At 30.2% G+C, this 23,651-nt stretch overlaps 1 long non-coding RNA gene across 1 annotated transcript; it reads left to right on the top strand.

The window, feature by feature from the left end:
* Nucleotides 1–6,339: 6,339 nt before the first annotated feature.
* On the top strand, nucleotides 6,340–7,746 carry LOC121116318 (uncharacterized). Its single transcript, XR_011779527.1, has 3 exons — nucleotides 6,340–6,703; nucleotides 6,756–6,981; nucleotides 7,048–7,746. It is a non-coding gene; the product is annotated as an uncharacterized lncRNA (long non-coding RNA).
* The last annotated feature ends 15,905 nt before the right edge of the window (nucleotides 7,747–23,651 follow it).

Genomic DNA, 23,651 nt, shown 5'->3' with positions numbered 1-23,651 from the left:
AACAAAAAACAGGGTCCATTAAAATATTTTCCTATTTTATAATATATAGTAATCAGGGTGCAAAATTAGTACGCGAGTAAGCGCAGTTTTATTTTAGATGACAGATTCTACAGTTTCCTTATTACAGTATTCCTTCACGCGCTGGAACATTGTGCGTTTACCGTCAAAAATAAATAATGCCAAAAAGGTCTTTGATAGAATATTCATAAACTAAAGCTAATTGTTTTATTGGTATGATTTATAAAAAACCGTTAATTTTTTCAACTTCAATTATACCCAAACGATTTTTTACTTAATTTTCATAATTTAAAATTTTCAAAATTATTTTAATGCAAATAATTCCAATGGAATATTATGCAAAACATTAAATTTTACGGTCTTTATAAACCAAGTAATTGGTAGCGGATGTATTACAGAAAAATCCAAATTTGAAGATTTAATAGAATCAAAAAAAAAAAAAAAAAAAAAATTATATAAATATAATTATATTTCTCACCCCTAATTATAAAATAAGTTATGTTGTTATTTAAATTTTGCATATTTATGTCAAATATTGTCTTTCAAACCTCTAAATGATAAACTAAAAAAAGATAAGAATAAATTAAAGGGTATTTAAATATCAAAGTTTGGTTTATTCCGTGTGTGGACAACAAGGGACGTCATCTATCTGATATGATTATCAAAACTTTAACCCTCAATATTTACTGTCACTATCAAACACAAAATTGTAATACTTTTCAAATTTAAAAAAAAAACTTGTTTTTTTGCCTTTTGAGAAGAGGAACTTATGTTATTGCACTCTGTAAAATAATTTGCTCAATTTCGAGTTATTCAACTTTTTATGTATACATAATTTAGTGACGTCCAGTGTAGAGTGACAAAGTAACCATAACAGTTATTTTAAACCTAAAAACCCAAGCCAAGGAGAGAACATCATCACGTTTTAAAGGGCTTTTTTTCTTTGTTTATTAATCAGATTCATAAATAATAGTTACTATTATTTATTTCAGAGCCTTAATAATCATCTTATAAAAAGGTAATTCTAAATAATAACCTTTAATATATGAATATAGCCGAGAAGAAGAAAAAGGTTAATATATCTATATGCACATACACCTATTAGGTAAAATATATATTCTTTAACACGCTATGAATTTAAAAATGTACCCCCCTTTTCCAAAATAAATGTCCATAATCATAAAATAAATTCACAATAATGATGGTGGGTACATGGTTGGAAGACAACAATAAATGATTTTTCCTTATTCAGAAAAAAAATGACCCTTTTTTATTGGATGAGTTTCACCACCTCATTATTTTTTATTAAATCCTATAGGTCCAGTCATCTTCAAATTAAATTAAATCTACCAAAAGCTTACTTCATTTCAGAGAAAAATAAATTAACTTCTTTTTTTTTTGGTTGGATATAGATGACCAAATAAGGACACATGAGGTGAGTGATTTTTTTTTTCTCTACAGAGAAAAAAAAACTCTTTAGATATATAATATTTACTAAAAGTATATAGAAAAATATAAGGCTTCAATATAACATCAGTTATTAATATTCCATCTGACATATAAAACAAAAAAGAAGAAGGCGTCAATATGTCCCGTTTTAAAAGGTGGTCCATTGAAATATGAACACTTGTAAATTAAATGATTAATGAAGGTTGAGAGATTGAAATTAATTCATTTTTTCGATATTTTAAAGTTGAAACAATAAGTTGCAAGAAAAAACATGAGATCTGTCTAGCTTACGTACAAGTCCAGAAAATTACACATAAATATGATGGACAAACTTCCATTAACGCACTCCAAGCAGTTGGGTATCTCCCAGAACCCCGTCTACGCCGTCTGCAACTCTGAAATGTTGTAGAAGATGAAGGGTTCTGCCAAAGAGGCCAAAATGGACCCGAATGAGTAAAGGAAAACACCTAGGCCAATCCCTTAAAGTCCATGAAGGTCCATACAAGAGATCTCATGGTTTCAAACAAGACTGTCCGGAGAGCAATAATCAATTTTTGTGGAAAGTGCTTTTTGATGGTGGAGAGGCAACTTTTGACACCAGCAACGAAATAAACCCATCTCCTTCGTTGCAAAGCTCTTTGGAATGAGTTTTTTATCCTCTTTTGAACTATTTTTTGACATTTTTGCAACCCCCGTTCCTACAGACCTTATGTCAAACCCCTCAAATACACCTTTTGGATAAATTTGAAGGGGAAGGCTTTTAGTATCTGTGATCCAAACACCGAGAGCTCAGACATACATCTATTTAGAGTATTAATGCTTGATATTAATTGTTTAATTAATTTATTGTTGAAGTTTAAAATTCAAAGAGTTCAGATTTTAATGTACCACTCGGTATATTCTTCGAAAATTAAGAAAAAAAGGATGATACTTTTTATTGATAATTATACCGTAAATACTCTGACCCCAGCTGACGTCATCTCGTGTCGACAATAACCTCCTCAACAGTCTTCACCATAATGTGGGAAAAAGATAAAAAGGAAAGGTTTGGGTCCTTCTGCCAGGATCGCACAAAATCCTCCTTTCATCTCTTGTATGAATTTGATGAAGTGATATATGTAAGGCAAATTGTGAAGGGAAAATTAGGGATAAACTTGGAATAGAGCTTTAAAAAAAAGATTGGTTGGTGTATATGGCACTGATGACTCGAGATCCCCTAAAAGTTGCAGTCATCTCAAAATTATAATTCAGCAAGACTATCGGCTCAATAACAAGGGACGTTAGGACTTGAAGATTTTGTTAACAGATAGTTGTGGGTGCTTTTACCCTTGCATAATTATTAAATTTATTGATCAAGCGTCGGATTTCAAATTTGGATCACTCTATTTCCCATTTTTCATTCTCTTCTCTTATGAGACTAAGTTATTTACACGAACTTATATAAAAATAAAAAATTTAAAATTTCATATTATTCATGGTTTACTTCAAAATATAATAATTATTTATAATATTATATCGATTTAAATTGAATAAGATTTTAAGTTTGTATTTATTTAGTACGACAGTAAATTTGTATATATTGCCGTTTTTTTTAAATGTGAATAAAAAATTATTTTAAAAAAAAGTTATGAATAAATGAAAATTTTGAAAATGAACTAATTGTGTTCTTTATCAAACTATCTAGAAATCGTTTAATTATTCTTTTTTTAAATTTGTTCAACTGTAATTAAAAATTTTACAAAATAATATTACAGAAGAATAATAATTTTTAGCAATGTAGCTGATCATATTGACTTTATTCAATAGAATATTCATGACGCAAAGGTATTTCCAAAATATCAAGAACTCTAATGATTTTTTTAAAACTGTTGATTTTCGATATCTCTTGTTCTTTTTTAGACTTATAACATTGATAAGTTTTTTGTTTTTTTTTAACCGAAAGGCATATATGTATATTCTAAATAATAATTTTTTTAACTCAACGGGAAAATTTAACAAAAAATAAAGACCATAAAATTTTCTGGATTATTCTCGCTGCAAGTTGTTGGAGTGTACCATTGTATACTTTTTTAAAAAGAGATATAAGGGTTGGATGCGAAAAAATAGTCAAGTTACACCGTCGTTTGCTCAATTATTACATTATTAATATAAAAATCCAAGGTTTTATACTATTTTCTTTTCTTTTTTACCTCATAATCTCCTTTTAAAAAGTGTGCAGAGACATACCAACATTCACCGAAGAATAATTCTTAGAATTTTAAAGGTCTTGATTTTCGTTTTATTTAAAATAGTCGTTGTTTGTCAAAAAAAGTTTATTTTTAGGGAAAATGTTATTTCAAGGCCGCCATGGGATTCAAGGACAAAAAATAGTTACTTGAACCATATTTTTAGCCTTGAGAACCTACATAAAAAAAAATTCGCAAAATCCATTAATTGGTTTCGCCGTGATTTTTCGATACATTCGAATTTAATTTATAGATAAGGCCAACAAAAAGAGAGAGAAAACAAAATCAAAAGACCGACAGATTTGGAGATCTGATAAGAAATTCAGATCAAGAATTATGGATCTTGAGCAGTTATGACAAATAATCTTTGGTAAATATTTATATTTTGAATTAGTATTTCTTATCGATGGAGGGGAAGTTGAAGATTATAGTTTCTTGGGAGACGTAATCATGAAGCAAGTTGTTAGTTCTTGTAGTTCACTATGTATATTATATTTTTTACTTTTGGAGTAAATTCTAGTCATTCTTCCACGTATTCTTTTAACGTGAGGATGTAACAATGAGGCAATACGAAGGACTCAGTCTAGCATCAAAATCTATCCAGATATCTTCCTTGGCCATCCCAAGGACCGCTTAGTAGACTTGTAATATTGATTACATATGTTGTTAAATCAATAAAAGACACTCAGTTGGGAATATTTGGCTAACTTTTAGACCTTTTCCATTCTTTTATAAAGGAAAAGTATAGAGATAAAGATTGTTATGTGACGTTAGCGCTTATGTACTAAATAGTTTATCTTTTTTCTTTCGTCATAAACACATAACAAATGTTAGACGTATAAGTGTTGTTTTTCTGTTTTACGTCGGCAACTACATATACATACAGTAATAATTTGAATAGTGAAGGGAATTGGTTCCACGGATATACTGGACTATTTGAGACACAAACCATGTGTAGGTGTTACATAAAAATGTATTCTTTTTGTACGTAAATTACGAATTTTATTACTTACAGGGTCTTGAAATATCTTATTACAACAAAACCAGGACTCGTCGAATCCAAAATAAACGGATATTAGTGTAATTATTTAAAAAAAAACATTTTAATAATTAAATTAAACCAGTTTTTTTAACCCATGTACTTAGTACAAAAATGTCGGAGCATCAATGAAAAAGGCAACGTGTGTGCAATTTTCTCTGCGCCCCTGTCAATGCCGAGGAAGATACAGCGATCATTGACATCTCTATCCGGACTGTCTACAACATCAATTAGTCACTTACACCCCCCACAAAGTCAAGAAGAACCAAAAATTATGCAGCAACAATATGGCTTACTTCTGACCTCCCTCCTTCTCCAGCCCTGACCTCATCCTCTTGACTTGGCAGTTTATAGTGTCTTGGAAAATAACTTCTGCTATGCATTTGATACAAATTTGGATTTTCTCCGAGTTGCCATCATACAGAGTGGTACGCCCTGGGCACAGCCTTCATCGTCAAAAGTGGTCAATATGTTCGCCAGGGTTGATATTGCTTTACATACAACACATTACTCACTTAAAAAACACATTTTTTGTAATTAAGTTATGCTATTGCATGTTGGGGGACCCCCTCTGATAATAAAACATCTAATTACGTATGGAACTTCAAAAAAGATCCCCAAATGCATATTTCTAATAAATGTAGCATACTTACAAGTACAAGCTTAGAGGCATATTTAAAAAAAAAAAACTATGAATCACAATGGATCTCCACAACATAGACATTTACCATGTATATTTTGCCACCGTTAATCTTTTTGCTCTTTCCCCTTAATTTGAATCACAAAAATATAAATAAATATAAAAGGTGCATTTTATTACTACCAGGGTTTTGAAAAAAAAAAATTGTAAAGTAAAACCCGGACTAATAAAGTTTGAACTAAACGTATATTTTTATGTATTTGTTATCTATTTTTAGATACTAAGAACATTCTGATTAATTTATCCTATGGATATACGATACAGTTCGACACTACCAGTCCTTCAAATGGAAATTAGCATTTTATTTACAATTAAGAATTAAAAATGCGTACAATAGCGAAACAAATATGTACATGACTGGATATTACTACTCTATATTACAACAATTGAAATAAAACCAAAAAACATTTCGAAAAACCAGATACTCACTTTGAATTATCAACTGCTCCCCTTTATCACGAAATGTTATTTGTAGAAATAACTTATGTTCTTTATGTCCTTTTTGAAGACGATTTTTTTTTAAATTTATGCTTCAAAAAGTGGCTTTGGGTTTGTATGCAAACAAAATCTTAATGATATTCATTTTTTTGACAAATTTAATTCTTATACTTGATATTGAAGTAATTACACTTTGTTTCATTTTTCTCTTTCAATACTTTATATTTAAAAAAAAACATAAAAACCTTTTTTTTTATTAATTTTACTCCACTATATTGGTACATTCACCTAATGTAGTAAATATATATGTTATTTTTCCCTTCAATCATATACAACTGATGAGGCATTGATTTTGTGAACTCATGCTCTATACATAATTATTTATTCTCACATAATTTCACTACAAGACAGGTCTCGACCAAAGTTGGACTGAATTAGTTAAAATTATACACGTTTCAGAACCGTTTGATTACAGAGTTGATCTGGAATACTGGGTGGACCATTGTAATCTGAACACTTAGTAATTCAATAATAAATTAAGGTTGAGTGAATGAAATTAATTAATATCTCTTGAACGTCAACAGGACCACATTTTCTAAGTTTGAAACGTTGTAGAGAAAGTGGGCTCTGTCAAAAAGGCCAAACTGGATCTGGATGAGTTAAAGGAAACAGATCAGGTCAATCCCCTCAAGTCCATGAGGGTGTTGTTAAGAGATCTAGGGGTTTCACACTAGACTGTACAGAGAACTATCAAGAAAATTGGCTGAAAGAGCCTAGTAATGGAAGAGAAGCTACTTCTGACACCACCACTGAACGAAACCCATTACCGCCGTTGTAAGAATTTTTGAATGAGACTTTGAAGTTCATTTCAACTCTTTTTTACCAGACCCCTCCATAAGCACCTAAAAGTTGTGATCGAGATGAAGGTCTGAGTGTCTGCCATACAAACACCAAGGTCCTCAAGGAATTTTCAGCCTCCACTGGGACGCCATGGCCACTGTGATTAACTCTGCAACGTGTGCATGCCCTTCTTCCACCCACTGGAAGTCAACATTGCCGCTATGGGGTGCAACTTTAATGATTAAGAGTACTCAGACACACATCTATTTATAGTATTCATTTTGTTTAAATGCTATTTTTAGTTAATAGTTTATATCTCCTTCATTTTCAATTTCAAGGTGTTCAAATTTTAATGGAACATTCGGTACAGTATCGAATGCCACAGCAAAGCTGTGGTTCCAATTATTCCGTTTTGGTAATATGGACGTCGAAAATGTTGATAATATAATGGAAATCGACCAATTATACCAAAATTGTCGTGGACACAAATCATCGTCACAGTGCAACGTCATTCCTACTCTGTAAATTAAATTTTCTTTTTATCCAGAGCAACTGTCGCGATACTCAAATCTTCAATAAAGTTTTTTGAATATGTAACTATATATTTGCCGGCAAAAAAAGAGGCGCCATCAGACAGCTTTATTGCTAGTGCACGCATGCGCCAATCTTATCTTAACGTCCTGTATATGTTATTCAATGTAGTTTTTCTTTATTTTAACTAAATGAAGTGGCCCCAAAGTGGTTGTGCCATGTTTTTATTATTTTAATCACGCCCATTTACCTCATTCTAGTAGGTAAATAGTAGGATTGTTTACTATTTAGTAGTGCAAATATTCAGAGCTTAATTTAGTGTAAGTATGTACTTCATGTTAAAAAAATCATGGCTCATAAGCTTAATAAGTGGCAACAAAGACTTATTAAAAGTTGTTAAGAGTATACATAGGAATTGGTTATGTATTGGGGAACTGGTGTTATAGTCAAGAACGAGAAAAAGGCTACGCCGAGATCAAGAGAAAAAATAAATCTTGATTTTTTTCTTTTTCCCTTTGGTATAAGTTCTGACAAAGTAACCAAGACTTTCATTGTTTGAGCCCAGATATAAATAAATATAGAGCTTGCATTCATCAAAAATTTAAGAGCATGGGATGAGCTCGTCGTTATCCAGTATTTTTAGTGAGAAACAGAGTCTACTTTTTGATAATCCAAGAAAATTAGAATATACAACTGAATAAGATTATTTATTTTCTGCATACCCTGATAACAGTGCAGTTGTCACTTCCCACCTATTTTATACTCCAATAACGTCTTCTTATATTTCTTTATGACGGGTTGAGACAAAAAAAATTGAAATTAAGATCGAGATTAGGCAAAACCTTGAAAATTGATTTTTAGAACCATATCATTGTGATAATGAAAGGGAAAAAATAAAATGTAATTCCTATATAAATAGGAATATATTGTTACTATCTCAAACTAACTTTATTCTAGTAACATGATTAATTGTCAATGCAATAGTTTTTAATGATTGAAATCATTTTATTAGTATTCAACAAGATATGAACAATTAATTGAAATGCTTCGAACCTGCCAGATTCCGTCATTATTGTTAGGATTATCTACAAATTTATGGCACTCTAATTGGAAAATGAAAAAGAGATGGTGACAATGGCTGCAAAAAGTTTGAACAAATGTTGTGAAATAATTAGATAACAAAAAATTATTTTATTTTGATCAAGTGGTCGTATTGCATTTGTTGTGAGTCGTTAAAATAGCTGTAAAATTATTATTTTTTAAACGTGTTGAACAACATAAATGTTATTTAATAAATATGTACAAGCGTGATCGTAAAATAATTTATACTTTTGTGTTTTTTTGGGGGCTTATAAAATTAATAATATCTTGGTCATCGTTAATATATCTTTTTTTTTTTTTTTAGATCTTATCTTCTTTTGTAATGGTACTAATTAACATGCAGGCATTGCTTAGAGAATAAAAAATAATTACACCTCCCCTTCAAAAAGTAAATAAATAGACTACCACTTTTTGGGGTTCATCATATCACATGTTTACACATATTATATAATGTACAATCAAGTCACAAATTATACTTTACAAGATATAGAGAACTTAAATATTACTTTTGATTATGCAATAATTAAATAATAAGGCATTTAAAAAAAAAACACGTTGATAATGAACAATCTTGTGGTTTTTAGGTCATCGGTTAATTACATAGTATACATAAGTGAGTTTGAGGGGGCAGATCCTCATGATTTTTATGGGTTCTTATTTAATAATACAAGGTGTCCCCGAATAATATATGAACACTAGAAATTATCGAATAATAAATAAAAATTTTGTATTTTTATTAGTTTAATTGTGAGTTTTCGTAGTCAAAAACTATGAATTGTTAAAAAGGGTGTCTTTTTGGGCATAAATGAACAACAAAAGTAACATTTTATATCAAAAAATGAAATTTGCGCATTAAAAATGGAGATAAATATCAGAATATGTTCGCGTAATACGCGGTAAAACTATAATATTTATTTTTTGGCAGCAATTTTGGAATTAAAATACTCATACCATCAGGCAAGCTCGATAAATATTATAAGAAATTGTTCCAAAATGTATGTTTTATCTATACTGCGCAATAAAAAAAAATGTTACTGACAACAAACTAATAATTTTAATAAAACAATACAAAAATTTCTTTCCCCCGGCCCCCCATTTTACGGATTTTTAAATCATAACGCGTCTATGAAGGATCATTTTTTTGGACGTTTGACAGTTATTTTCTTTTTTAAATGAACAAAATAAAAAATATCGGCTATACCAAATTTCCAACTTTTTCATTTTGTACAGTCTTATATTTATAACCTATGGATTTTAATCATTCATCTCTTATTTATTAAGTTCTATGTATGTTGATTAGAATTGAAAATAAAATAAATGTAGTTCTTATTTTTTTTTTTTTTTCAGTTAATACTATATAGATATTTTGTTGTTCAGATGTTAATGTTTGCAGTTGCATAAAGAATATTTATGTTTACAATGCATCTGCACCAGAAAATTTTCAAAAACACATAAATACTATTTTCTTTTCATATAAAGGTATTGATTTGAGTGGTTCCGTGTGAGGAAATTAGAGCTGTCTGCAATAGTATAGATATCCTTGTATATCAAGCACCTGCTGCCTTGTGATTTTTTTAAATTGGACGAGAAATGTCATTAGAGCGAGATCCAAGGCTTAGGGCATCAACTCTTTTTCGTACTGTTACAATCCAACAGAGGCAATTAGACTGATGAGTAGTAACACCATTTTCAATGTCAAGAAGAGGCTACACCACAATGATACTATAGGGAAGAAGAAGGGGCTACAAAAAAAAATCCACATTTTCAAGGCCAACCTGCTCCCCTGGGGCCAGACAAATTTTCTTGACGGAAACGTCGTCTTTCAGGAAGATGGGGCCCTCTCCCCTTTGCAAAGTATTCCGTTCTCAGCAAACAACATCATTTTCTGGGAAGCCACCATATAGTCCGGATTTCAATCCCCTCAACTTTTTTTTCTGTCCACATATCGAAAAGAGGTCATGTAGCATCCGTCACTCGAACGTTGAAGCCACGATGGTCTTTGTAGACAAGGAGTAGGCTGCCATGGACACTAACTTCAACTCTATTCGCAAGAGCCTTGTCGCCATCTGTGAGGCCAATGGCGCCTGAATAGAATAAATAAATTTGACATTTTTCATGTTTCAGAAAAATAATATTAAAGATATTTTTAATTTGTGTCATTAATGTAACTGATAAGACCAAAAAGTAAACAACAATGAAGGTTAATAAACTTATTAAAAGAATTAAATAAATGCTGTTGCAATTATGGAAATAGATAATATAGATATATTATACTTTCTTAAATAAGAGATCATATATATATATATATTTATACATAAGTATTTATACCTATCCTAATTAACAAACATCTAAAAGAACAAAGTATATGAGATTCAGAAAGATAATAAATAACTCTTTATCCAAGCAATATTTCAAATTAGTTACTCAAAAATTAATTAAATGCTATAAAGCATTTTTATATTATTTGGTAAGTTTAGAATGTCAAGGACTTTTATCAAAGATGTATTTGTATAGAAACAGGTTGTGTAGGTGGAGTTGATATTGGTAGATAAATAAGTATTGCAAGATTTTATAGATTGACCAAAAATGCAATATATAAAGAACAACTTTTGATGTCATGATATTTGCCAAATAGCAAAACGCTAAGATAAGTTTTCACAAAATCAACATGTAAAACATATAAATAATGAAATCTATAATACATTTTTTTTGGATTTTTGACCATCAAACATCTCAAATATTTTTAAAGAAAAATGGATATTCTATTACTGATTGATTCTTCATTATTTTTATATGCACCAAATTTTATTTCTAGGAACATAAAAATAATTACATACAGTAATAAGTAGTTAGCTATAAAATTATTACGTTTGCCTTTTAAAACAAAAAGTAATTTAATTAAATAAAAATCATAAAATCAAATTTTAATAAAGTGTTGTATGGTTAATTATATTTTCTTATTGTCTAGATCAAAACTCAGGAGGCCTCAACAGTTGGAGAGTCGCTAATTAATAAATTATATTGACATTGTAGAAGATGATGGATGATCTAACGAGTATTATCAAAATGACATTATTATATCTGTATGAAATTTCTCATAATGGATAAATGGACTAACATTAACTTCTAGATGGATAATTTAGTTATTATTTCCAATCAGTAAAGTTCATCTGTATATACAATTGAATTTTTGTATGAAAAAAAGTCATTTGTGATCGTGGAAATAACAATATAGTCGTATTAATGAAAACCTGGAGGCATTTTGATTAAAGCATTGATTGTGTACATGCCCAACAGTTATTATTCACCCATTGTAACAGACAAAATATTGAAGTCCATTGCAGGATCCTGGGTGAATTAGGAAACAAGTTTATTAATTATTAATTGAAACCCAAAGGACATGATTTAGTCACAAAATTGATGGTGAACGCTCCAGGCGGTGACGGAAGCTGCTGAATACCCTGTGGATGTACACGGCACTCATAGAGACCCAGACCTTGTAATAGAGGTCTTCAAGGCGTGGGTTCTGTTGTGGCGTCTACTTGAAACCCACGTGTTCTTAGATGGAATCGTCTAGGGGATTGAGGTCGGGGCTCTGCGGCGGACAGAAGTATTTTGCCCAAAAGTGCATGTTGGTCTGGAGCCACTCTTTGGTTTTCTTTGTGGTGAAACACCCAGGGAGAATTGACAATGATGGATTTGATCCATGAGAGAACTTTTGTGTCCAGAATTTTGACGCACTTCAGCCTTCACCCTGTATCCTAAAGGAAACCACACGGGATTCATGGCCCTCCTGTTTGCTCCAAACAAGGCATAAAATCAACACTGAAGTAGGGTGGTGGAGTTATATCAGTGCTCCTCTACTACATTCCGATATGTCAGTACTTGATCATCCTGCCTGTTAAAGAGAGGATCAACAGTAAATGTCTTCCCATCAAGAAATATCACAATGAGTTCAAAGGTTCCCTTGAGGTGGTCCAGGATCTTTGTTGTACAGAGTGACTTTTAACTGATGGGGACTTGTTTATCTTCCTATGAATTGAGGAATTTGGCTTTTTCTTGAAAACCTATTTCAGACGGTTCATGGACACGGAGGGTTTCCTGCATGCTCTTGGAGACTGTATGTATGGAAACGTTGTACATCGTCTTCTTCTAGGTTTTAGTCTGCTCGCAGATGGCCTTCTGGGACAATCCTGTACTTCTGCGATCTCAATCCTCTTCTCGTACTGTGTGCCCACGGTAGCGACTAGGACAATGCTTTTCTTTGTAAATTTCTTCTAATTATGTGTTCTACAACATTGCTTGTTGGAACATTGTCGAAAATAACTCTTAACCTCTCAAAATTTGGAAAATAGAGATGAGTAAATGACATTTGACCCAGTATAAAGTTTATACTTGATATGGTGATCTCTGAAGCACATCATAAACATACTTTTGATCTAAGAAATAAGACATTAACATCTCGCTAGTGTTTGCATGTAGCATCGAGCTTGTGTAACTAAGCTTTAGCCTGGTAGCACTCTAGAGACTAAAGTTTATTAATAATAAACTCATATTAATTTTTTACTCAAGGTATTATTATATTTAATTCACTTTTGAGGAGAAGATATCCAAGTATTCAGTGTCTACGTGTGAGTGCGTTCATGAAATACGGTGAGTAACACTGAAGATTCATGTATATTACTTAATCAAAATTTGTTCTTAGTCGACGCCAAATAACTCAGAGCAATGACAGGTACCATCTCTCATCATTCAACAAATAAGCATCTAGAGCACAAACAAGAAGAAAAATTAGTAAATAATTTGACAGCTGATAAAAAGTAAGGGTAAACTTTCTATTAGTGGCAGAACACATGTTGACCGGTGGTGCTAAATACAATTATAAGGAGTAAGTTTGATATAATATTTGACATCCTAATTATTCAACATTAACCTAATTTTTCTATTTTATCAAAAAACGAGGAACAAAGCTATTGACGTGTCATTTTTTTACGAATTCATGTTACAAATTTCCAATTTACATAATAGAAATTGTAAGCAAAAAGTCATAAATGAAATAAAACAAGAGAGCTGTTCAAAAGTATGTATTTCTTTACTAATCCAAGTCAAGCCCCTTCACTTCAAGTATGAAGTTAAAGTTTATAACATAACCAGTATTGAAAATCTGATGTATTTTTTAGGTGGCCCGTTTTATTTTTTATGCTTTTTTTTGGAATTGGTAGTTTGAAGATTGATTTTTTTCCCTCAACAGTTGTCATTAATATTTAATTCCTGAGTAGTAAAAAAACCATTCCTAAATACATAGATTCAATTTATAATTAAAACTTGATTGCACATTCGTGTGTGTTCATATCATTAATTTTTGTTGCAGAATCATAATTGTAAATCCTTTTTGGACTTAGAGTAGATTTGGGGATTGACACCGGAGTAATTCTAGCAAATTAACTTGTTAAAATCATTTTTGCCTTCCTCCTTCGTAACAGCCGATTCTACCTGGTCTAATGAAACGTCACGAGTATTATTCTTTCTCTCTCTTACCATGTTATTTTTCAGTTTTTTTAACATGCCCATTCTACTGTGGATTTCATCACTATACACAACCCAACTTATGAGTAACATGAGTCTCCAATTTAAAAATGGCAACTAAACTATTACAATATTATGTCTTAATTAAATGATAGACAATCTATGAGCCAAGCGCTGCACGTACATCGGTAATTGCACTTTTGTGAAACACCAAACAGCTGCTATGGAGCCTTATAACTGTGATCCTGGTGAAGTTTTTAATTATAAATAGTTCAAAATATGTGATAATAAATCCCAAAGCAATCTTTATTATATCTCAAAACTTTTTCTTCAAAAAGATTAAGAAAAAAGTAATGAAATTAACAAGTAGTTAGCCATTTCTACCAAACTATTGGACTATACTTCATTTAAAAGCTAAAAACTGCTTAACAACAGGTAATTCAACTTTTATAACACTAATAAAAGGAAAGAAAAATAGAAAATCAAATTGTTGACAATGTGTGAATAACATTGTAAGGGACGATAGTTTTTATGATAATTACCGGGTGATCCATTGAAATCTGAACAGTTACTAATCCAAAAATAAAATAAGGTTGAGTAATTGAAATTAATTCATATTTCGATGCATTAAAGCATAAAAACTTAATTACAAAACACAACTATATTAAGCTCTCTAGCTTACAAACAAGTTGAAAAAATGACAAGTAAACAGCATAGGTAAATCCCCACAACTCGATGAGGGATGATCAAAAAGATCTCGGGTTTTTAACACCACATTGTTCATAGAGCTATCAAAAAAGTGTGTGGAAAGAGCCTTGTGAGGTTGGAGAGGCCACTTTTCACGTCAGCTATGAAAAAAAACAAAAAAAAAACACACATCTTCTGTTGCAAAACTCTTATGAATAAGTCTTTTTAATTCTTTTGAATTATTTTTTGACACTTTTTTTACCCCTACAGCACTGAAGCCAACCCACTTTACTCCGCCTTTTGACTACTCGTCTAGAAAAAGGCCTGGAGTGTCCGTCATTCAAGCACCAAGGGCATCAAAGTCACTGTCCGCAAGCGTTGGGTCGCCATGGCAGAGGTAACTACATCTGCAGCAGGTGCCAGGCCTTCTGTCGCCACCTAAAAGACATCATTGCCGCTAAGGATGGCTACATTAATTATTAAGAGACCTCATGTACACATCTATCTATAGTAATCATTTTGTTGAAATTCTATTGTTAATTAATTAATTATTTCTTGTTGAAGCTTAAAATTCAAAGTGTTCAGATTCTTATGGTATCACTTGGTATTATATTTAGATTGCTTAATTGTTAAATATTTTAGTTGATAGATATCACTGTGAAAAATATATCTTTTTATTGCGGGCGTTATAAATAACAGTTTTCTTCATTTGGCCCTTACACTATAAAGTTGCGTAATTTTTTTTGTCATAATTTGTTCTCTTTTATTACAATTAAAATCTACAGACACCGTTTAATTATATATGAGCGACACGAATCCCCATCTCGGGCAAAGTAACCTATGATCCCATCGCATTCCTCTAGTTTTGGGGCCATTGAATTTGAATATCCATGTTTTTTCAGGGGATTATGTAATTTTAAATATTTACTTTTATGATATCAACACTCAGTGATATCATTTAAAGGTTATTTTTATAAATAAAACACCCTTATATGGATTTATTATCACAAGGGGTGTCAAAAGTGTTAAATTTATTTATTTTCATCAGTAAATTTGTATGTAGATATATATGCATTTGCTCTATATTTGTACACATAAATACAATTTATCATTACGTATCATCGGATTTTTTTTCATGTTTAACGTATATATATATGTCTTTAAATTTGGTTGAAATATTTATTTGTTTTAGGTTTTTGCATTTCGTATTTAGGAATATGTATGCACACATAGATTTATAAATAAACAAGCTCATAATAACTATATGAAAAATAGCCCGTATTGTGTCTAGAATGTGTTCTTCTAATTTTTATGGACATACAGTTAAAACCATGTATCTAATTGAGATTTGTACTTTGTAACTGTATTTTATCATTCTGTTTCAATATTTTTGTCCTAATGAACATATTTATTTTTCAATTATTACAAGAGAACTTATCACAATGATAAATTTAAACCATTATTTTTCGTAGAAAAATAACTTTAATATGTATTATGTAAAAATATCCCTGGCATAGTAAAGTTTGGGAAACCCTGGCTTAAAAAATATTATAGGGCGCCGACAAGCTTAATTGTGGACCACCTGGAACCATAATCAACCCCACCCCTTATTTCTTCTATTTTCACTGCCTGTAAAATCACTTTTCTTGATCAATAAGTAGCCCTTTGCTATTTGGAACTCTAATATAACTGTATGACCCTGGCAACGTAAAAAGATCATTGAAAAACGATGCAATTGCACAAAAAAATCAAAAAATAGACTTATGTATTCTAGCAATTTTTTTAAAATATATACATAGTATATTTTCTTTTATTATTCTAAATAGGAACAAAGTTTTAAAACATGAATTTATCAAAAAAATAAATAACTTATTTGGGAAAATTAAGGCTGCATTTAAAAATTATCCTCAAATTTATTACAATTCTTGGCAGATAAAAATTTTACCATTGGATTCCCGAAATGTTGCGTGATACATTAAAAGTAATAAATTATAAAAAGATTATAAATGTACCAAAAATACAACAAACGAAAATAAGTACTAGAACTGAGACAGATAAGCAATATATTGCGGTCTTGGTTTGACTTTGTCGGTTCTTTGTCGGTTGTAGCATCTGTCACTCGAATTTGGAAGCCATGAAGGCCTCTATCGATGAGAAGTGGGCTGCCATGGACCCGAACTTTATTCGATATACTTGCAACTATTTTCACAAGAGGCTTTTTGCAATCTGTGAGACAAATGGCGGCTGAATAGAATAAATCAGTTGAAATAGTCAATAGGCAAAAGAACTTCTTACATTTTAATTCAAAATACGAACCTCAAATAATTCAGATGAGGATAAGATCGTCCAATAATTTATAAAAAAAAGAATTTTCTTTTTTGTTTCCATGTGTGTAAGTTTTAAGTTTCCAACCAATATGTATAACAAAAAAAAAATCAATTTCTTTATTTTTTACATCGAGTACGATTCGTTAGTACTTGTCCCCGGGTTTATTATATAGTATCAAATTGGTATAGACCATATCCCAAAGTTACAATATCAGGTTCATATTGGAAGTAACTTAGTTTGATAAATGTATAAGAAAAGTGATCGATCTCTACAAAAGTTACCAAAATTAATATGTACCTTTTAATAGAAAGATCACATGGTTTCCTGGCATAAGCAAACCCCTTAAATTGACTTATATGGTATATTTATAACATGACCAAAAGCTTTTAATTATGTATACCAAAAGGAGACTAAATAAATTATGTATATTTTTATAATTAAGGGCTGGATATAAAATATTACATACATTACTCATTGAATAACCATCAGTTTCAACACTCAGATTACCCATATGCTCTAATTATCATTCATATCGATAACAATTATCAATTTAACACGGAAAGACTTAATATGTTATAACGATAAATCATTTAAAATAGTCTCTTGTGTTTACCTATGGAAATAAATGGATGTAGGTGTTTCATGGTTAATCTGTATATGTATATATTTTTTTCAAAAAATAAAATCATCTTTGATCAAAAATGAACTAAATGTAAGATAACGTAAATGAGATGATGATTTTAATTCATACCGTTCAAAAGTCACATACGCAATGGGTGGTAACCGTATTATAATTTTTGCCCCATATTTAATCTAGGTAGTATATTTGAATAAAATTATAATCATTTTTGATGTAAGAAGCTTACCTTAAATTACATTTATGTCACAAATCATCATGGATATAGGGTTGATCTTATCTTGTGGAACATATTTCATTATTTTTAATACGGAATGACATAGGTGCAAAATCAGAGAGAAGGACAACAGGACATTTTATCTCTAATTAGAGCAAAATGAAACGGTTGGAAAGAGCAAGGAAGACTCTAAATTCCTTCAAACAGGGACTAAACCTTTTTGGTATGAAAAAAAGAAAGAACCCAAAAATAAATATTACTCTGACAGTTTGAAGAATGTTTGAAAGGAGAAAGTAGCTAAGCTGTGTTTCACTAAGTTTTATGTGAGGAGCTGTAAGATGAAAAATAAAAATACAAGTTCCACTCAGATCCTCAATTCTACTCTGAGTCGATCAAAAACTCCGTGTTATTCTTCTTATTTCTTATATACACGGATTAGTGGTTCCTTTACTCTAATTTAAATTCACAATTATATTCTAAGTCCAATAAGGACTTACATTTATAAATTCTCAGTGGTACACTCCGTCATTTCTGAGCACACACAGTCCCCGAAATACTATATACTTATCATAGGGGCGTCCACAGGACTATATTTGGGAGGGAGGGGGGCTTGGATTATGGATTTTTTCGAAAAAAAAATTCTAAAATCCTTTTCACAAAAATTTAAATTTTGGGTAAAAAAAATTGACTAGATTTTTATTATTGGAAATAAATTTCAAATATTACATTTCTTGTAATTTTTTTCAAAAATCTTTACCTATTTACAAAACATTAAATTTTGTCAAAAAAAATAACAAACATTTATACTAATTCACAAAAAATTAAAGTTTTTTTTTGAAAAAATTTAATAACTAAATTTTTTGCTCTGCTGCATAATTAGCCAAAATGGCGAAAAAAAGTAAATATTCCTTTATTTTTGGGTGAGGGATAAGCCACTCCAGCTCACACCCTGCAGACTCCCCTGATTATTCTTCCGTTAGTGTGGTAAAAACATCGAACAGTTTTGAAAAAAAAACACTGTTAAGGCTGCCAACAACAATAACAACGTACACACTAAAAATTTATTGGAATTTACAAAATTAGAAATTACCTTTTCATATACCAATTTAGTATATTACTGTTTTACCCCTGGTATACTGAAATTGCTGATAGTTATTTTAATTATTTGAACAAAACGTTATAAACAAAGAAACTGTTACCTCTATGACAAAAATTTAAAGAAAACTCTTAAGAAAAGTTGTTTATCATCGTTGATCTCGCATAGATTGTTCATTGTTAATTAAAGCATGAATTCTTAAAGGTTCTGTAGATAGTTATAAATATACTTAGGATTTGTAAACGATTGCTCAGGGGCTCCAAAATAGTTCATTTCTACCTCTTGTGGAAAAATGACTCATTTTACCCTTCTTTGTTTGAGAATTGCTCATTTTTCTAAACTGGTATGAAATAAATCTAAAAATTTTGGATTATATTTAGATTGCACAACAGCTTTTGATGATTTTTTTATTAAATTTTTCGAGGGAAAATCCAACTCAAAAAACTTAATTTCATTAGGGTCTCTTTTGGGAGGTAAAATTATCTATATAATGCAAATTCTGACAATCGTCAATTAGAAGAAGGGGAAATTTGGGCCAAAATTAGGATTGAATGCAAGAAATGAGATTAAACAAAATGTATTGGAAAATCCTGATCTTTATTTATTCAAAATTTTGGACGTAAAATAAATCGTTATGATGATAAGATGCATCCACCTCACAAGACTCCTGAAGGTCTTGCCAACTTTTAATTTGTTACAACTATAAAATGTGTACCTTGAACTGTCTTTTGATATTTGTAATAATACCAATACTGATCGATGGTAAGAAAATCAAAATTATAATATTTTTGTTTGTCAACATAATATAGCAAAACTTTTCAATTAATTATGATAAATATAAAACAAAACTCTTTAAATTATTTTAATAAACTTTATTTGTCTTAAGTTATAAATTGCTTAATTTTGATATTTTGGTGCTTATTTTGCAAAATTTTAGTGCTCTTTTTTTGCTAATTTAGACCCAAAAAAATCACTTAAAATTCTAAGTCTAGTTATAAAGTAATATTCATGACACTTTCACCGTCTCCAGTGGACATAAAAAATATTGCAGAACTTAAATATATTTTTATTACGTGGTCTTCGTTTTGCCACTTGGTTTATAGGTTAGATATGTCGTTTCTCAATGTTACCAACATACATATATTTTAAAAAAACTACGCTTTTCTTATATTAGTTTGAGAAATGAAAATAACAGACATGTCTTCAACCCGAGCAATGACCTTTTAATGTTGTCTTATTTTTAACTGGAGTAATGGCCTAATTATGTAAAAAATCTTTAAAGTTCATTTTGAATATATTATTTTAGGCAAGAAAATGTTACCTTCATGACGAAAATTTAAAATATTGTTTATCATTATTGATCTTTTATAAGTATATATAGTTAAAAAAAAACTTTTTATGAACTGTCGATGTAACTAACTTGATACTAAAATTCAACAAACAGACCTTCATTTCGAAAAGAATTGTCCACTTTTAATATATAAACGACATTCTATCATACACTATTGATCTTTTTATAATAATCCCCATGTGTTGACCTTGCGAATCTGGAATTGTTGTTTTAAGCCACGTCAATTCATATTTAGTTATCCTAAGTAAAATATCAATTAGAAAAAAAAAGATGATATGAGTTTAAAGTTTAATGAGAAAAATGAAAGAATTATTTATCTTTGATTTTATCAAATGGTTTTGAATGAAATATAATGGGAGTCTTTCAATTTATAAATTTTACTATATTGAATGTACGTTTCTACTTCATACAAAGTAATCGCAGTAATATTTTTATGTTGAAACCTAATTTTTAAGATCCCATATATTGCAATTTACTACCTATCACAATTTTTTTCATAAAAAGATCTGTGGTTTTGTAAATTACTTGTTTTAGTATTAGAATTTGTCATGATCAGTAAACTTAGTCCACTTTTCCATATATTTGTGATTTTCCTTATCAATAAAGTCGTCTATTTTAGTCTCAAAATTTTTTTTTATACTGTTACAGCATGCAAACTCTATATTTTGGAACACAAACTTCTAATGTGGTTAAAAACTAAAACTAAAAAATGGTGATTAAAATTTAATCAAAAGGAAAGAATAAATAAAAGTAATTATATACTATAATTACTTATAAAAGTATAAAACTATCCTTTTTAAAACATGTAAGTGAAGTTTCACAACGGATCAAAGATCGGAGATATCATAGTCCGAGGAAGTTCATTATACATAGAAATTATTATGAGCCTTAGTAATAGCTGAGTCTTCTCCTTTTTTTCTGAGTAAAGGGCCCAGAAACCATCTTCCTTCATGTTATAAAAAACAAAGTTGTATTTGGAAGTTCGCAGATGGCGTTATATATTGAAAAAAGTGTCTCGCATTGAAAGAGAAAATGATTGATTGTCTCGTCTTTGGTCAAACAAAGGCCACATTTGCGTTTATCTCCCTAAAAGAAAAATTAGTTTTTACTTTTAGAGTACCGAAATATTTAGCCGTTTTTCTGATGAAAATAGTGAACCATTTTTTAGAACATTACTCCTTATAAGGTAATTTATTGCCCTTCTCTCCAAGTATTTAAGATAAAGGTCCTATGTAAGAGTTTGATTGGACTTTCTAAGAGCTGACGTACTCAGTAAATATAATATAAGACGTATTGGTAATGATGGTCTTGGAACTGGTACATAACTCCGAAATGTTCATTTGTATCGCTCGAAGGCCATCTTATTTACGAGATCAATTGAATTTGCTTTTTCGTCTACAAAATCGATTCCACTCGTGTGTACCTTCATATCAGAGACACAACATCTGGTCAGGCAATTCCATGACTACCCTTGATCTTCTTTGCATCCTTTCAGAGTAAGTTGTCGACTTTTCCAGAACCCTTCTAACACCTCTGTAGGATTCATTTTTCGTACCTTTTCTATAGAAATATTGTGAGATGAGCACTCCAGAAATCTTCTTCGTTCAAAGTTGCTATATCTAGTAGTAGAAGTTAAGGGATTTCAATATATGAGAGATATGGCAGAGAAGCTACCACATTTGTGAGGGTTATGAATTATCTTCAACGATATATTCTTTTCTAATATAATTTCAAAAAAGTCATCTCCATCTTGTAAAAATCTGTGAGACAATTTATTCTTCATAGTGAGTTACTCGAAATATATGAATCAATTTGAAATTGATGTACATAATTGTTCTAATCCCAAATTTTGTCTGAGGTGTCAACATTGAAAGTTGAAAAAAGTCTAAAGCCCGCCCAATCTCTTTAGCAATTTTTTTTAGATTTTTTTCAACATTATTGCTCCCAATCAAAGAAACTTATAATTTTATGTTTTCTGTTGTGTTAAAGGTTGCCCAGAGATAAGAAAGTTTCCCTTTGTTGCACATCTCTTCTGTTATCAAATATAGCTGCAGGTTTGTTTCCTTACCAAAAATAATAACCACCAAATCCTTTTTTAAATAACGTTTAAATTATGTATTTGTCCGAAAGTGTAACAAAACCCTAGAAAATCACTATTTATAAAGGAAATGTTGTCATAGGATTCCAAAAAGGTTTGCTACATAAAATGTATACTATCCATTTATTTGTTTTTCGTATAACCGTATATTGCCGGGTGCAATAACTGCTTCAAAAATGTAGTCTTTCGGTTGTTCTCCCATAATACTTGTAATAATCAAACAGTTTTTGTACTTATGTATAACTACGATTTGTGAAGTGTAAATAAATTATGAGTTTTTTAAAGAATTATTAACTGTTGACTCTCGAAATAAACTTTTAATTAATAGTGGAGTTGGGGAAATTACTATATGAAGATTTATGTAATAGACAAGAAATTTAAAATTCCCAAACAAGCAAGTTTTCTAACTAAAATAGACGTCTTTAGTTATTCCAAAACCTTATACTTCTGATGGGAAGGAATGTTATAGACTAGAAGTTTTCAACATAGTCTCCAACAGAATCCTATTATTTCAAAAAAAAAAAAAAATCATCTTTAATATATTTATTTATCGTACTTTTCTTTTAAATTTCTACTTAGTTGCACATTTGCTCATTTGTCCAATCTCAATTGTGTTCATTTAGAATTATTATCACGAATAAATTCGATTGTTAGGAGATTCATCTCGAAGTATGTGTTGTCTGTTTGATGTAAGTGCTAGTTTTCCCAAATACTTTTACTTGAGAAGGACCAAGTTATAGAGAGGATAAAATGTACTAAAAAATACATTTTTTATTCACCAATACGAGATTGTGAAGAAATAAAAGAAGAAAAAAAATATGGAATGAACAGCTAAATGAACGAGGTACATCATTTTTTTAAATTATTCATTCAATTCTACCGTTCAAATGTTCGAAAATGAACAAAAAGCTTAAACGGCGCATATTTTCCGCTCAATTGCCTAGTAAATATAATATATTTTTATATATATAATTAAGGTATGGAAAATTTTTAGAAACTAAAGTTGCTTGGAAAGTTTCCGATAATTCAGCGTCAGTTTTATCCATCTATTTTAAATCACAACACAAAATATTCTTAAAAAGTTAAGTTTCTAGATTGCACCATTAATATAGGGAATTATAGAAACTCCTACTAAATTGGGAGTGAATTAAGAACCTCTAAAAATACACTGAGATTTTTATTTATCTAATAAATTGACCTTAATATTATCTTCAAATTGAGAATCGTGATTTATTTTTCCTCATAATTATGGATATTAACAGGCATTAGGCATAATATAATTTTATGGTACTCTCTTTCATATCTTTATACCCTAATAAAAGATTTATTGCTTCTATGTATTCCAAACTTTAACATTTTTATAAATAGTT

The sequence above is a fragment of the Lepeophtheirus salmonis genome, chromosome 4, assembly GCF_016086655.4.
Source record: "Lepeophtheirus salmonis chromosome 4, UVic_Lsal_1.4, whole genome shotgun sequence".
In the NCBI taxonomy this organism is placed as follows: Eukaryota; Metazoa; Arthropoda; class Copepoda; order Siphonostomatoida; family Caligidae; genus Lepeophtheirus; species Lepeophtheirus salmonis.
This window is presented reverse-complemented; position numbering and strand designations above follow the sequence as displayed.